This window comes from Haemorhous mexicanus, chromosome 3, assembly GCF_027477595.1.
Source record: "Haemorhous mexicanus isolate bHaeMex1 chromosome 3, bHaeMex1.pri, whole genome shotgun sequence".
NCBI classification, from domain to species: domain Eukaryota; kingdom Metazoa; phylum Chordata; class Aves; order Passeriformes; family Fringillidae; genus Haemorhous; species Haemorhous mexicanus.
In genome coordinates this window covers 102,197,746-102,215,175 of record NC_082343.1, presented here as the reverse complement: position 1 = coordinate 102,215,175, position 17,430 = coordinate 102,197,746, and the positions used below count along the sequence as shown (strand labels likewise).

The 17,430-nt window shown below is 39.6% G+C and overlaps 1 long non-coding RNA gene across 1 annotated transcript; it reads left to right on the top strand.

Moving 5' to 3' along the window:
• The first annotated feature begins 220 nt into the window (after nucleotides 1-220).
• On the top strand, nucleotides 221-16,923 carry LOC132325845 (uncharacterized). The gene is made up of 3 exons (XR_009486045.1): nucleotides 221-411; nucleotides 13,494-13,597; nucleotides 16,814-16,923. It is a non-coding gene; the product is annotated as an uncharacterized LOC132325845 (long non-coding RNA).
• Nucleotides 16,924-17,430: the final 507 nt, after the last annotated feature.

The following is a 17,430-nucleotide window of genomic DNA, read 5'->3' as shown; positions in this document are numbered from 1 at the left end:
ATGGTGTAGTTTACTCAACCCCCCTATTCCAAGCATTTCCTGAAGATGCATTGTAATGCCTCAACATTAAAGGGACAAAGTCTTGGAAATTCTTGAACATGCAATTTATTATCCATGGATTAAAATGGAAATAATCGCCTATAAAACATGTCATATACTTATGTTCCCACTGGTTGCAGGAGTAATGTGTCTGTAAAGCAGTTTCTGGCCAGGATGCTGCTCAGGGCTCAGGCTGCTGGAAGAATTTGTTGTGTGCAGATCATATCTTATGTGTGTGCATTAATTTAACCCCATGGAATTAAGCTGCTCTTTTTCTTCTTCACAAAGGTCTTGTGAGAATAAACCCGGGACATTTTAGGATAGAGAGATAAATGAAACCATTCCAACTCATGGCACAGCCACACAGTAAAGGTAAGTGTCTTTTGGACAAATCCTGCTCTTGTGCAGATGAATTTAACATGGGCAATGTCTCAAAACCTCCTGTTAGTCATTACCTGCAGCTGCTGAGTTTTGGTCTTTGGCCCCTGCTAGCCAGGGGGAGCAGGGGCACACTGTATGAGTCAGGTACAGAGGTGTGGGAGAGGCCATGCTGCTCAGGGGGACGGGGTGTCCAGGTGTAATTCAGGATGGTAAATAGCCCAATGAGTTTAACAGCACTGTTTAATGACATCGTTACCATACTACACAAACTCCCATTGAAATTAATGGTATTTCACATAATAAAGTACTGTGCAAATACTCAGTTATGTAGAACATTAATGTGCCTTTAAAAAGGTCATAAAACCAGAAAATCAATTTCATTTCTGTGGTTATATTTGAAGTGGAGGCTCATAATAAAAACACCAGCACACCTAGAGATGGAAGTCCTCAGCTTCTGAGGCTTGTAGTCATTTGTTCCCTGTCACTTTAATCCAGTTAGAGATTTTGAAATAAGAATTCTTCCCTCTCTGTTTTCCTTTTTTTTGCCTGTCAAACAGATTTTTCCCTTGGGTTTCTCCAGTGCAACAGACAACATAAATCTATGTTTTTTGTTTTCTTGTGTATGTGCCTGACACACAAGTGATGCTAGCAATGAAGTATATTTTGTTGTTGACTGAATTGGAAAACACAAAATGAAACATTTGTTCTCATCCAAAACAACATTTTTTTTGGTTCCCTCCACTAAACAAAACACCAACTCTCTAGACTTCACAAATTTAAATGTGTTTTCTTAGAAATCACTAGTGGCAAGTATGTGAGCATGCTATTTTATATTTCAAGTATACAGAGTGGTATCGGTATATTTATTAATAATGTCTGAAAGGTCTGTGTTCAGGTTTTCTTTTGCTCCTTACTTACTAGCATAAGATAAATATGATAAATCCTATACACATTTTTTTGCCCTTTCCTTATTCCCCTGGTACAGCATTTGTGCTGGAAGCTGGTGCTCTTGCTTCTGTTTAGATATTTCTCTTGTTTTCTGTACAAGACAGAATTTCCACCTCTTGAGCTGATCCATTAGCTAAGTCAGATGCTCCCCATCACATGAATCTACATATCTCTTTGTCCTATGAGTTTTTTGACCCTTTTCCTTCATCACTTTTGTGCATGTATCTAAAACCTTCTGGGATTTTCTTTTTATTCCTCATTTCTCTTGGCAGGCAGTAAAAGCTGGTTCATCAGTCAGTCTCCTTAGCCAGGAAAATTGATAAAATCATGGCTGTTAAGATTAGTGTTTCCTCAGAGCTCCTCATCTTGTGAGAACCCTTGAGTTGAATTAATAGAAACATTTCAGAGCCCAACAATTTGCCTTGTAACTTCATGAGTAAATTGAGTTTTGCTGGGGCAGAGCCACCAACTCTTCACAGGAGGCATCACCATAACATATTTCATGACCTCATCTATGGAGGATTTTTAGCAAAAATACTGAGAACTATAGTAATGAGAGAAGCTGATGTCAAAGGAAGTGAGACTTGCAGAAATATCAAATGACACATACCACCATCTATATGCAGATACAATTAGATCAATGACGGCTGAGTGTGGGAAAGCTGGCATAGTGTCATTCCAGGGCACATGTGTGTGATGCAAGACAGCAGTCCCAGTTACACAAATCTGCCCTGTAGCCTTGTGAGGCAATTAATTCCTGGCACACATAACTGTAAGAAATAGTAAGATCTGAAGAATTGCACAAGGTGCATTGAGTGCTCAGAAATGCTCCCAGCAGAGCAGGTAGTGATCCTCTGTGCTTTGTATGAGTCTTAAGCTCTAGCACAGGACTATTGTATTACTCTATTTTCAGTTCTATAATCATCACCCCAGACAACCCAAATTTGCATAGAATCAAAGGCAGAGACAGGAGGGGTATTACAACAGAGAGGGGAAAGATGCTGTAGGGAGTTGAGGAGAAGGGGGTTAATGCGGGAAATGAAACAGTCAATGGAGATTGAAAAAGTGTTGAGGAAAGAAGCACCTAAGTTAAACTTTACCTTGCATGACATACAAATAGGTATATAATGTACACTTTTCCTATGGTATATGTGGCTTTTTTTGTTTGTTTTTGGTTTATTTTATTTTTATTTTCTGAATAATCTGAAGCATATATTTATGAAGACGTATTTGTTTTTTTAACCTGAGCTCAGCTGAATAGGAGTCAGTACTCTGTAGCTACTCCACAAGCAACCAGGAGACTGGGAAGATTATTGGATATCCCCAAGGAATTTGGGAAATGCCATACATCTTGGACCTCACAAAAGGTCTGGGGAAACATGCTTGCATTCCACTTCTGATAACAAGCTTACGTAGTCTCCTTCAAAGTATATGCAGCAGTGTGTCCCAGGCCTGTACCCAGACCTTCAATAATAATTGTGCAACTAAAGAAAGAAAATGTTATTTTCCAGGGAAAAAATTTCAGGTGTCCTTTGTCAGTGGTGAGAACTGGACTCATGTTGTTTTTAAATGAAGCTGAGTTCTGGGAAATAGGGACATGAAATTTCCTGCATCTCCTGTGAAGAATAAACTCTCTTGTTCTACTGGACTATATGTGATGCTCATCTTTAGTGTCTTTGACACATTAGACATTGGAACCTGAGTTGAACTTGTAGTTCAAAGGTGTTTTCTGTTTTTTTGTTACTTACCTTCAAGACAAAGACTACTTTGATCAGGACGTTGGAGTTTTTGATGTTTTGATTACATTTCTTTTTGCGTTCTTGCTTAATTTCACATATAAAGCTCACCATAGGTAAACTTGGGGTTTCTCAATTTTCTTCAGTATTTTTCTTCTGCGATTCCATGACAACTGTTCTTTTATCAGTTAAATACTACTAATTCAGATGCTCAGGCTTAGATCAGTCACAAAGTCTTCCACTGCTTTGCTTCCTTTTTTTTCCACTTCAGATCCCAAAAACGTTTTACATATTTTCTTTGACTGAGCATGCTACTTACTCCTGCAGTAAGTCTGCTCTTCCTGACTTCACTGAAAATTTTAAAAATTGTCAAGTGCATCAGACTTGATCAAGGAAAGACAACCTGGGTGTTTTTCTTCTCATTGGCGCCTGATGCTTCCCAAAACCAAATGCAGTTTTTTAAAAATAATTTGTTTTCATGTTCCTGGGTGAGTTTCAGCTGCATGAAAACTCTTTGGTGTTTTTCTTTCAGAAGATTTTGACTTCTTATTACCTCTATTGCCTTGAAGTAGTCAGTAAAAGCTTTGGGCCTGGAGTGATTTAAACAACTCTTATTCAGATACAGGATAGTAAATCCTTCTGATTAACAGAAGAAAAGCCCCAGAGATATCCTTTTTGCCTGGGTTTTCCAATGTCTGGAGTAAAAAGTACAAAGTTACCAGCACATTTGGTCTTGTGGGAATGAGAAAATTTTCCTGCCCATAAGGCTGGTAAAGGTTGGGAAGAAAACTCTGCATCCAGTAAAGTAAAGGAAATTACAGTAATCTGCCTGAACTGTAGCCCTGTTAGCTGGGATTTCACAATCAGCATGCTCCCAGCTAGCCCATGTATTTCATCTAGAGCTATGAGGAATGGCAGCAGTGATGGCTTTTAAGAGGAAAGAAGTGCTGGTAGAACTTACTCTCAAGGCTAAAAGTGTGCAAGTTCTTAGAGTCCTTTAAACCAAGTTATAACCATGAGAACACCATTCATCATAGCAATGCCCACCCCTTCCTCACATCAAACCAGCCCCTTTAAACACAACTCTTCCCGCTGTATGAAGTTATTCAATGAAAGATTTTATTACTGCTGTCTGTACTATTTTTCCAGGGTGCTACCATAATAGAAATCAACACAGCGAAATCAGTAATAATCACACATGTTTCATATTGGTTCCCATGTGGAAAACATTTCAAAGGTGTCAGTGCCTGGAAAACCTGATGGTTTCATTGAATACCAGAATGAAACTCCAAGGCAAACCCTGAGGAGAGATTAACACTTGGAAGTATAAAATTCAGGTAGTAATGAGAAGCCAGGTGTTCACTGTCAAGGATTCCAAGTTTCCCTAATTATGGGCAAGTATCTGACTTTAACTGCCTCTCTCAGGTGAGCTAGTAATCCTTTGCTGACAAAGATTTATAAAGAGAAAAAAATAACAATAGGAAAAGAAAAAGAAATATGCCTCTGTTTCCTGCTATGGAGAAAATATTACACAAGCAGCCCTATTTCTAACTAAATTAAGATGAGAGAGGGAGTTGGAAGTCATGTTGCACCCACAGTGATCATTCTGCAAATTGCAATATGGATCTAGAATTTCATGTTAATTACATTTTATTTGAAAAGTGCTGCACTACCCAGTATTTTCCACAGCAGTGGAGGCTTGATTCTGCTCTCAATTATGTAGGTGTAAAGTGGAGTATCTCCAGTGAAGCTAATGAAGTTAGAGTAGTTTAACACTGAAATGAGGAGGATTACAATAAGGCCCTAGAGTCTGCAATATTGCTACTGCAGTTAATGATCATTACTGCAGAATGCTGTAGTCTGGTAATTATTTCGTTCGTGCAGGTAGGCAGATACACAACACTGGCACTGATTGTGTCTGTAAGAGAAAGAGTCCAAAATTTTCCAGCCCAATATTGTCTCCCCAAATTGCGTTGCATATTCCTTTTTGCGTGTTGTGGTTCTCTGCAGAGAGGAGTGTGTTTGATTTTGAGGAGGCTAATTTAAAAGGCTGCATGGAAGCTGAGTATCAAAGTGACAAAACTGTGCCTTCTGTTTCATTAATCTTTTGGGCTGCTCTGACATCTATTGACATTATGTAGAGGCCCCATTACTTTTGATTCTTTTGGAATGTCTTGATACACACTTTCACGTACAACCCCTTAGCTAGTCCTAGTTCTAACCACTTTCCAAGTCTCATTTTACCAGCCACAGTGTTAATAAATGCCACCCAGGCTTTCCTGTCCACCGTATGCGAGTGTGTTTGGGCAAAAAGTGGACCCAAATTTTTTTTGAATATTGAGTGGAGTGGGCCCCGGTGAGACTTTGTGCTGGCAGCCCAGGACAAGAGCGGGTTCATCTCTCCCCTGGCAGTTGGGGACACAGAAGCTACATCTAACCTGTGTTAACAGTGTATGCTCAATCACTGGCATGTGATTGTCCACACATAAACTGCCAAGCAAGGCCCCTGTAGTGGATTTAACCAGCACCTAGCTGGAGATGGGTGGTGACAGAACACGTAACAAGAACCATCCCTAAGAAGCAATTAGGATATGGCCATCCTTTTCAGGTCTTGACTATGTCTGAATGAGGGCTGGGCCATGCTTAAGGAAAGATCTCTAGTGAGAAAAAGGTCTCTAGTTTGCTCGTATTTGCATAGCTGTAACAAAACACAGATGAGGCTGGAGCAGAGATAGGCCATTACCAGTACATTTTGGTTTTTCCTTGGAGCCCAGTAGAGCCAAACTCAGGTACCAGCCTTGCAGCCCTGGGGTAACCTAGTGGCTACCACTGAGGACCTAAGATCTCAAGGGCCGAATTGTATGCTTTAGGGCAAAAGGATACTCCTCACGGACAGGTCTGGATACTCTGTACCTGGTGATAGCATCCAGCTGGCCTAGTGTCTGAGCAGCTCAAACGTGCTACCTAGAGAGACTCCAGTGTTAGGGCAGCACGGTTGCAAGGGAGCAGTAGGCAACCTGATGAAAGAGTTTATGTGAGTTGGAGGTCTCAGGACACTGACTTTTGCCTGTTCCTGGGACTGAAAAGGTAAGATACAAATTCATGTAGCCTTGGAGTAAGTAGTGTGAACGTAAAAAGCTGGATTAAGGCACCTAGCATTTTAAATATATATCCAGTGCCAACCTTTTTGTTTGTCTACCTATCTCAATAGTATATTCCCCATATATGAATATATTTATTTTTAAGAGAGTTTTTTTTGTGACTGGTTTCTTAAAAACTCCCATGCTAACCTGTTTTCTTCAGCCAGATTAGCATCAATACTTATAATGAATTTGGAGCATATGAAAACACATCAATGACAAAAGGAGAACAGATAATTTGAAATATGTTATTAAAAGATTACTATCTACAGATAATCTGTTGTCAGCAATAGCGCAGTCCAGGTGTAGCAGATTTCATAATACCTCTAACATCCACTACATTTGGAGGGTAAGTTTTCAAAGGCATAAGAAGTGAAAAGATCCCCAGATTAATTTGGCTGGGAGAAGAGAAGCTGTCTTTATGTGTCTTTCAGGTTCCTGGAGAATTCCCACCTTCATACTTTACACTGGGGATGGCAAGTCCAGAAATTGTTCTGTAGCTGTGCTTTGACAGGCAAATTTCTGCCATTCTGTGTTTGGAGGTGTTGAAATGCTGCTGACTTGTTTGTCACAATATTACTCCTAATGCCTTTTAGAAATTACTGTGTGTTGTCTGCTTTTCTCTCTCAAGTGATGGTGAATTAGAGGGGAAGCATGGAACTGAGGTGGATTTGCCTTTGCAAACAGCTTTGGTAGGAGGCAGGCAGGGTCTGTGATTGTTTTACATCATAAGGCTTCTCCTTTTCCCCTGTCTTCATCTGAATGGAAATACACAGCTTCACCTCTCCTCAAAGAGAAAGACAACACAAAATGTCATCAGGCAAAGGGTTATGAACGTCTTCTCATTAGGCACTCGAGTACCTGAGAACCCAATTTTGAGAGGCTTCTCCTGAAAGGGTAGCCAGCTTTATCTGTGAGATAAAATGCAGCTTTTCTTCAGGAAGGACATCACAGTTCAGCTCAGAAGCACAAGCTGGAAAAGGCACACTGCACATGTTCATCATGTAATCTATCTCCTAGGGTGCACAACTTGAGAAGAGTTTGTATGTCGCCACAATATGTCCCCTTGTTTATCTTCCAGACAGACTTCATGTATCATGTTGATAAATTGGGCTGTGCACAGGGCCAGTTCCCTCCTACTGAGGTGAGTGGGAGCTGCATGGTGCCTGATACCAAAGCTAGGGAATTATTCAGATTGACTATCATAGCTGAGTGCATGCCAGGTTTGTTTTATTTTCCTTGACAGATCTCTTGGGAACTTAAGGATCTGAGGGGTGATTGAGTTTCTGCAGCAGAAGAAAGGAAAGCAGTACCACCTGCTCAGTAGCACCCCATGTATCACACACACGGGTGGCATTGGCAGTTTGGGGAGCAGCTCAACTGTAGGTGCAAGAGGCTCCAGCTTCAGGGAAAACAAAATCTCCCTTTCTCTGCTGGAGCTATTGCTTAGGGTTTATCCTTTCTAGTATTTGTCCTGGAGGGTTGCTAAAGGCATTACTGTGACATAAACAATTATTAATAATGATTCAGCAACTATGTCACTCTGTGTAAAAGAAAACAAAACCAAATAAGGCTAATCTTTTGCAATACTACTTGCAGTTTCCTACAGGGATTGTTATTTATCTTCCAGCCATAAAATAATTAAATCTTACTGCTTTCCAGGTTTGAAGGAGCTGAACACTGAGGATTCGATCCTCACATGGCCCATGTCTTTGGGACTCTGGGTCAAACATTAAGATAATATTTTACTAAAATGGCTTTTATTTTTATTGTTAGTTTGAATACTCAAACAAAATAGTTTCAAATGTTTTGTTTCAATATCAGTGCAGTGAACAGCATTCATACACCTGGACTCTGCTGCAGTTGTTCCTCACATTTGTGGACTGAAACAGTGACCATTTTATTCACTGGAATCCAAAATGTAGCAGTGAGCAGCGTGTCCCAGCAGCCGCTCTCCAGTGCACATCTCTTTGTGTAGCCCTTCTGCAGCACTGATCTGTATCCATGTCTGTCATCTCTCAGGGGCTCACCTCTTCTCTCAGGGAGAAGACCTCATGTGCAGTCTCCTGCTGGGGGTTTCTCCCCAGCACCTGATGTTTGCTCAAGGAGCACTCCCTTTCCATAATGCAGGCACAACATTGCTTCATGCGTTATATCAATGATTTGCTCCTTCACTGATGGATTTTGTGCTGTAATGGATAAAACTGTTCTAATGTAATGAATGCTGCTGATCAGAGGGCTCTGCAAGCCTGTCCAGGATAGAATCCCACTTACATGTACGGGGAAGTTAGGGAGAGTAAATCTGGATGGGTACGGGTGGAGGGTTGCAGGGGTAGTGTGACTGTCTCTTTTGTCCCTGACAGTGTTCTGGTAACACAGACATACCTCTAACTTCAAAAACTTCCCTAGTGTCTGGCTAACAAACACATTTAATTTTGCTTCAGTTCTATCAGAAAACAAGGAGTTAACCCAAATGCCGTTGTCATGATCTCAAATACAACTTGGAGAAGGAAGCAGCTAAGTCACTAAAACCTTCTGAATCCAGTCTGGCGATTCAGAGAGAAAAGTGTGTGGCCAAGAAGAAAACCACTGTGTATAACAAAATATACATGAAAAAATTATCTTGAGAGTGGGAAATGTTGAAGATAAAGAGAAAAACCCAAGAGAATAGAAGCAAAGATAATAAACAGCCACAGCCAGACTCAGATGTTCTCTCTCCTAGTAGAGATGACTTTACCAACATGTATTACCTCTCTGTAAAGTTATGTAAGCAGGTGTGATTCAGGATCAGTCCAAATGAAGCCTATTGTTTCATCTATATTAAAATATAGAAGTGAACAGCTGTATATGGTACCTGAATTATTAATTACAAGGGACTGATTCCAACATATCTTAGGGATTTAGCCATGGAAATCTCACTGACCTTCAGTAGTGCCTATACACCTACATTCCTCAGGAGCTCTAGAAAATCTGTGTGTATATACTGGGCTCCAGGGAAAAGTCCAGTGCTATTATTATAATGTGACTATGATTTTGAGACCCTGTAATGTACTCAATTTTATACAAATTTACACAGTAGTATTTGTCAGGTCAGGGTTGTTGTCATTAAAGTGGAAAGCTCAAATTGGTGTGAATTACATTGTACTTTGAATTATGACTTTTTATATTTACAAGAGAGTGTCCTTTGAGTCACATCTGGTTTTTGTGCTGTTTACAAACTGCTCTGAAAAGCTGAGCTGAGAATATTCACAGTTAGTTCAGCATGTCAAACAGAGAAATAGAATTTAGCTCTATTCTTAAACCATGATTATTTATGTAGCAGGCGTGTTGGCCAAAAAAAAAGAAAGAAAGCTGACTGGCATGAAAATAACCAGTCTGCTCATACATGAGATTTGCTTGCAGGGGTCCCAGCAGGAGCTTGAAGAGGACTGTGTAAATTGTGAAACACAAAAATGCATAGTTAATGCATAGATGACCATCTGTGGGGCTACTTAATGCTACAAATCCTACATGGTGATGAGGCTGTGAGAAGAGCAGAAATCACAGACTGGGTAAGGTTGGAAGGGACCACAGTGGGGCATCTGGTCCAACCTCCCTGCTTAGCAGGGTCATCCTGGACCACATTGCATAGGATTGTGTCTGGATAGTTCTTGAATATGTCCAGTGAGGGAGACTCCACAACCCCTCCAGGAAACCTGTTCTAGTGCATGGTCACTTGGACAACAGAGTTCTTCCTCATGTTGAGATAGAACGTCCTGTGCGTCTGTTTCTGCCCTTTGCCTCTTGTCCTATTGCTCAGCACCACTGAGCAGAGCCTGACTTCATCCTTCTGGCACCCTCTCTTCATATACCTAGAGATATTGATGAGACCACACTCAGTCACCTCTTCTCAAGTCTACAGGCCCAGCTCCCTCAGCCCTTCCTTGTAAAAGAAGTGTTCCTGCCAAGTAATGATCTTTGTACCCTCCGCTGGATCTGCTTCAGGAGCTCCATGTCTCACCTGTATCGAGAAGCCCAGAACTGGACACAGCACTCCAGGTGTGGCCTCACCCGGGCTGAGTAGAGGGGAGGATCACCCCCTTCTACCTGCTGGCAATGCTCTTCCTAATAGAGATGGGGAGAAATAAAGAAAGAAGGCAGAAAGCTACAGGAGCCATGCATGCCCATGCTCTGGGAGCACATGGCTGTTGGTGCTGAATGTGGGCTGGTGCATCAAGTTACCAGTTTAACCTTAAAATGCAGACTAAATATAAGAAGACATGTAGCTGTATAGATTATGCACACTCAAAGATAAATAAATGAAAGATTACATTTAAAACAACTTACAGTTGGGAAATGAGGCAATCAGAAGCATGAATGCATTAGTATTGTGGGATCCCCAGGCTTTGATCTCTGGATCTCACAATACTAATTTATAACACAATAAATGCAATATTGCTCCTGCAGACATATCCATTGGCACGTGTGTTATGAAAACTGTTACTTGATCACATATAATTGTTTTCCAGAGGGTGCCTACATAGGTTATTGAATGGCATGGACAGAGACTGATGGATGAGACAGATGATCAATAATTAGTTTTAAGCTTTTTTCCCCTGAGAAATGAGTATTTTGTTATTTTCTGCTGGCCAGTACTCTCTCTAATTTTAAATCTATTGGACCATCTAATCTACACTTGATGTGGGGAAAGCGGAAATAGTGCGTGTCCTCAGAACCTTGCTAGGCTGGCTCAACCAGCATATTCGGTATCAGAGACTCACTCACTCAGAATGAAGCAGGTTCAGTTAATACTGCATTTCACAGTCTATTTGTCACTCTTACTGCTCCTCATATGCAGTCCCAGCAGCAGGCATGGACCAGATAAGGAATTTTCACAGTACCATGAATTTTCTTTTGGCAACTGCTGGTCTTATCAACCAAATACCTTGCAAATATAAAGTAAGCTTCACAATGATAAAGGGAAAGATAAGTGTTATTATCTATTTGCTATGGAAAAGGATCTAAATATACAGTGCCACCAATTTTGTGTGCTTCTATAGTCATTTGTGTAAAATGGGACACAACTAGATTTTTCTGATGTTCCAAGCACTGAACACTCTCAGAGAGAGCTGAAACAAGTCAGAACCACTGACAGGAACATCCGTCCCTTGGGGAGGCAACTCTCTCAGTGCTGACCTTTTGCACTGTTTTGTTGTATGAGTGAGTCTCTGCTAGAACATGTGTGATTCTGTGTGACTTGTCCTTGTACACTTATTTGTTTCTACATAATACAGTGGACTCAGGTGAGGCTGGAAACTGAAGGAATTGGGAATAAATTACTGGTATTTCAACAGAGTGTAAATTTTGGAAAGGTGAGAATCTTGGCATTGAGAGTGTGAAGAATATCTTACTCCACTTAATGACAAGATATGATGAGAAGCAGTTTTTCCACTGTCAATATCTGACATTTTCTCTTGCTCTCTCTTGCATCCACCTTTCTCTAGCTCACATTTCTGTAGCCCTGCAAACTCTTTAGTCTTCCAAGATCCGTCTCACAATGCCAAAACTTTTTCCTTTAGCACCTCTATTTCTCTTACTGTGTTCTTTTTCCCCCCTTTTCCCCATGGGAATAAAATCAATGTTATGAATATTTCTCAGATATGTCTCATGGTCCTGTCTAAGGGAGAAAGGAAGAAGAGATAAAACAGACAAAATATGAAAATTTTTGCTAAGATGAAACCAAGAGGGTCATTATTACACTAAAAATGCAGCAGGATGAACAGAAGGATAATTCTGGAACAATTTGCTTGTATGGCCATCTCCTTGATGTTGGAGGTTATTAATTTATGGAAGTGTTAATGGGATCAGAAGATGAAATATTTCTCATATTTTGTCTACTTCTATTAAAATGTCAGCTCCAATTTGACAGGGTTTATTAAGTAATTTCTAATTGGTCTAATTCCTTTACATATACACTAGTGTCATCTATAAAAACTACTAAAATATATAAAATACACAATATCCTTGTGTGAAGAGGCAGTTGAAAGCTGAATTTTAAAGCTTATCTGTCTTGTTTCCTTACCAGAGGAAAACTTCTGGTATATTGTTCTTTTCATTACTTATATAGCATTCTGTCACATATTGACTCAAATCAGAAAATTCATATAAAGTGTAACTCTATATTAAGTAGGAGAAAAATATACAGAAGACTGCAAAGGTTTTGTTAATTTGTGACGAAACCAAAAGTCTTCTCATAAAGCTGATACTGAACTATTTTGGGTTTTAGATGTACATAATATTATGCAGTGAAAATGAAGGTGCCTTTTCCCATATTGTACTGTTATAGACATAAATAAAATTTATGTGCAATATTTTGTTTAATCTCACAAAATTAATCCAACAGCAAAACTGCAAAATTTTGTGTGGCAACATAACTTTGTATTCATGGCTGATTTTTCCCCTTTACACAGAAAAATAATGTGGGTTGATGCAGTGTCCTAACACAATAGGGGCTAATGAATAGAGCTTGCTGTGCTCAAGAGACTGCAGTTCAATTACTAGTGGTGCCAATCAAGTCAGAAATATTAACCATGGTAACAGCAGTTTTGAGTTACATGGAATGAGGCCGTGGCTTCTTGGGGAAGATCGCCTCTTGGGAGGGAAGGGAATGTTCACAGTAAGAGCTGCAGAAGGTCAGAGATTGCTTCTTTATGGCAAGGGAGAGCAAGACAACTCATGCCACAGGGAGGTTTCTTCTGTTTTTGTACCTTTTCATTGCAAATGCACCTGAGTTTATAATATGTAAGTGTGACTAACTATGTGATCCGTGCATAACCTATAGAATTGGATTTCCTATTTATAAGTGTACAGCAATTAGTTAATCACATGAAAGATAAATTATGAATCAGATTAGGTCCTAAGCAGGAGTAAAATGTTGCTGAAGACAGTGTGACTAGGCTGAATTACACCAATTGATTCTGTAGCCTTTTATGAGGATTTACTTAATATAGTGCATTTGTTCTGCTGGCTGGTGATCAGAGTGAGGATCCCTTGATGTGATACAATGGCAGTGTTATGTATTAGTAGCATGAACAGGAAGCAGCTGGCATCCTGTTCAGAAAACAATCTCAATTTTTATTGCAGAGAACAATATTGAAAAACAGTGTGTGTGTGATGGGCCTAATCCTTAAAAATGAGTGAGTTTGGATTCTGGTCCCTTTAAATTGACTAGTCAGTTCTGGACTAAATCTAGATTTATTTCTTTTCACAGAAAGCTCTTCTGCTCTTTGTCCTTTGGAATACAGAGAAAACCAGCTAGAGCCCCAAAATGACTTTTCTTGCACCTGCCTGCTGCCTCTCCATCTCTTCCAGCTGGTGAGTATGCTCAGTTGTGGAGTGCTTTTTGCTTTCTCTTATTCATGAAGAGAGGGCACCTCTCTTTGGTCAGCATCCCTGAAACATTTTCTATTCTTTGTCTTGGATGCCATTAAAAAGCCAGCTATTAAGGATGGTTACTGTGTTGTTGGAACGTAGTCTTTGTTAACTGAAACTTCGGTAAAAATTTAGGATGGATTTCTGAAGAACTGAAGAGTAATAGCAACCTCTAAATGAATTTGAATCTGACTGCAAAGTGGTGAAAATAGGGCATACTTGATGCCTTTTCTGAAGATTTTGAAACATGCAGTAACTATCATGATGTCTTTGTAGGGTAAACAGGTGTTTTATGTGGACAGGGCAGTTGGATTATACAGATTTCTCTTGTGTAGTTCAGGCATCTGAAAAAAAGTCATCCTAGTTCAGTTTCACCACTATAGGCCACTGTTTTAGTCAAACACTGCAATCTGGAGGGATGTTTCACCTCAGCTATCTTAGAACCTATCCCAGATTAAGAGGAAGAAATGTCTCCAGAAATGGAGCTTTGGGACAATTTGTCAATGCTTGTTTGGGCTCTAAAGCCGGGTGATGTGAAGTGGCTTGAGGAATGGGTCTGACAAGGTAGGAAAACTAGCAGCAAAAGAAGTGAGGGCAGGCAAGGCTTTGTAGTAACTGAGCCTGCCTTCGCTGACAGGAGGTTGAATTTTAATTCCACTTTTAACCTACTGTCTATTTGAGACAGGGTCATTTTCCATTATTATCTCCTTTTTACCACTCTTCTCCTCCATGCTTAGTCTGTTGAAGTATTGATCATTTATTTATTCAGTGTGGGAGACATTCCCTCTTTTCTCCTAGTGAAGACTGAATCCTGGTGTCTTACTAATAGTAGAAAATGTGAGCCATCTGGTTAAGGTGTCCTGGTAAAAATGCTCTTAAGTCATTACTGGTTCGATTGCATTGATGACTATCACTGGAAGAGGATGAAAAGCTACTTTCATGTTCTTAGAGCAATGCCCTGACCACTGGGCTAAACTGTGATTTACTCACTGGATTGATAAATAACAAATAAATGTGAGACATCACCAGAAACAGATTGAGGAGGTTAGTGTTTAGATAGATTTGTATCTTTTGTTGAGATACTCACTTGAAAAAATGGAAGATTTTAACATAACATTCAGATCGTGTTGTTATTGGTTCAGAACAGTGCCTGAGGCTAAGGTAGTCTACAGGCTCAGTAGCCACTCGGCTACTGGGCTATTTTCTTGTCAACTCAAGGAATATTAAAATAACAGTAGAGAGTGTCTGAATAATCTAAATGCCTAGTTCAATGTCTTTGGGCATTCTTTTTGGAGAAAAGTGGTTTGGATTAAAATTGTGTTTAGTGAAGGACAGAATGGAACCAGTCTCCTGTGTCTGGGTCGGGCTGTAATAATTGGAATAGAGTAAGTAAACAGAGTGATAGTTAGCAACATTATCAGCATCTAGCTCTCAAACCCTAATTGCACTTGTTCAGTGTAAATCCAGAAATAATTTCAGGATTCCCGAAATTATACTTCTTGGCAAATGCTGCGTGTTATTTCACCTGATCTTGATTTGTGATATAATCAGCCCACAGCACCTATCGAGTTGCTCGTAATGGCTGCTTTAGTAGGCAATATGTGAAAATACAGGAAACGAAAATTTGGAAACTATGTACCCTAAATTGCATCCTTGGCTCTGTTGGCTTCATTGGAACATTCTGAATTATCTAAGATCTTCATTCCTTGAATTTCTATTTTTCTTCTTCTCTAATGAATCTTTATCAAATAATCTCAGCCATTTTGGCAGTATTCTCCACAGTAAAAGTTGTTAATTAGCAAATTAAAAGGCACCATCTAAATTTTGAAATTTTTTTTCTCTCAAAAAAAAAGCAGTTAAAATAACCGTTTTTTGAAGCCCTTCCCCCTCATCTGAGTGCAAGTGTAGGAAAGGAAATCTGTTTAATCTTCAGTCTTATACTTTCTTGATTCACCTGGCTTCTCTTGGGAATTTAGGAGGAAACAGTTCAGCATGGCCGATGAAAATTACAAACTAAGTTTTATGCAATGTTTTAGGATGAATGAGACTCTACATTATTGTCCCTCACTATTGCCTCCCCTCAGCTCCTGTCTACCATATGAAGAAAAGTGCTAGCAAGGTATTTGTGCTAGAATATGGATTTAATAACAGCGTAACTGTTATTTCTGACCTTATAGTGAAAGCTAGCTGAAAGATATTCAGACCAGATCTACCATCAACAGTATATCCTTTGTTATTAACAATATTGCACTCTCTATAATGAAAGAAAATATCTCTATAACAAGCAAAAAATCCCAACAGGCCAACCAACAAAATAAAAATTGAGAGCCTTAAGTCTAGTAAGCCTCATAATTTGTTTTTCATGTGTTTTATTTTTTCTTATTTAAAAAAGTTAGGACAATAGTTTCTCTTCAGAAAATGTTTGCTATCAAATAATAAGACCAGCTCAGTTATTTCCTTGCAGAAATCCCAAGTCACGATGATACGATTTTCCTGGTCCTTTTAGATGATTGAAGGTTACAAGCTAACAATAGCGCACTTCCTTGTAAAAGATACTTTAGCTTCAATATGAGGTTTATGAGGTATCTGAATAGTCACTGGCAATAGTCAGGCCAGAATGACAGCAATGCTGTGCTTTGTTGAAATATGCAGGATGTTACCATGTATGGAGCAAAGTTATTCTTTTAACAGGCAAAAGTGAATTCTGTGCTATAAACAAAAAAACCCCCATGAGCTTCACAGAGGTGATACACCATAAGCTAAGAGGCTGGTGAGCTCAGCCCTCAGCTGGCATTAAAAATGAAAGAATTGCTGTCTCAAATCAGCATAAGGAGCTGAAGTGAGGCAGAGGCAGATTAGAAGAGTGTGGAAATGGGAATTGCCTTGCTGCTTTGACAGTAATTTACCTGCGCTGCAGCTATCTTTTGGAAATGTCAGCACCTCATGTGAATGAGAATGCATGTCTCTAGAAGGGCAAAGCACGTCTACTTGAGGCAGGAGTGGGAAAATTTGTGAGCAGTCTATATCTTACCACGTGAATTTCAGCTGAAAGGCTTTCTGCTTCAGAAGAAGCTCCTTGTTTTAGAAGACATTATTTTCTTGTGTCTCTATCTGAGTGGTTGTGGAGGTGACATAAACTTTATGTCTGGGCTGCTGCAGAGAACCTGGGACACCAGGAGGAGGTAGCCCAGAGGAGCAAAACTCTGTAGTGGACAAAGAACAGCCAATGCATATCATCAGCTTGAAGAAGACACCAAGTGATTCCATTATCAAGGTGATATATACATTAATACAAGTTTCAACACCATAGTCTTTCCTATTTAATAGCTAAGAATGGAACAAAAGATAATTACGTAATTTGCTTCAGGGCATTGAATTAGATAATGGAGAGTAAGCTCAGTGCAAAGAGTAAGTGCAATCAGACATCCATGTGCACGAAGATCTTTTTGAAGCAGAATGTAACCTTGTTCACAAGGAGTAGATTCCTTAGTGCTATTATCCTGCTGAACACAAAGAGTTAGCCAGGATGTTATTTTGTTATGTTCTTGTCTAGTTGTTGGTCTTTCCAAAGACACAGAACCACAATCTAGGTCTCGAACAACTCAAAAATAGTTTGAAGAATTGTGGACGTGCATAAACTGTCGTAAATGGCAGGGGAATTATTCCATTTTTAGAAAATAAATGTGACTGCCATTATTATTGTTTGTTTAAGAGTCCTGCAGTTTCTTCACAATTTGTACAGATGTGTTCAATTTTAGTCGTTTTGCCCTGTCAGT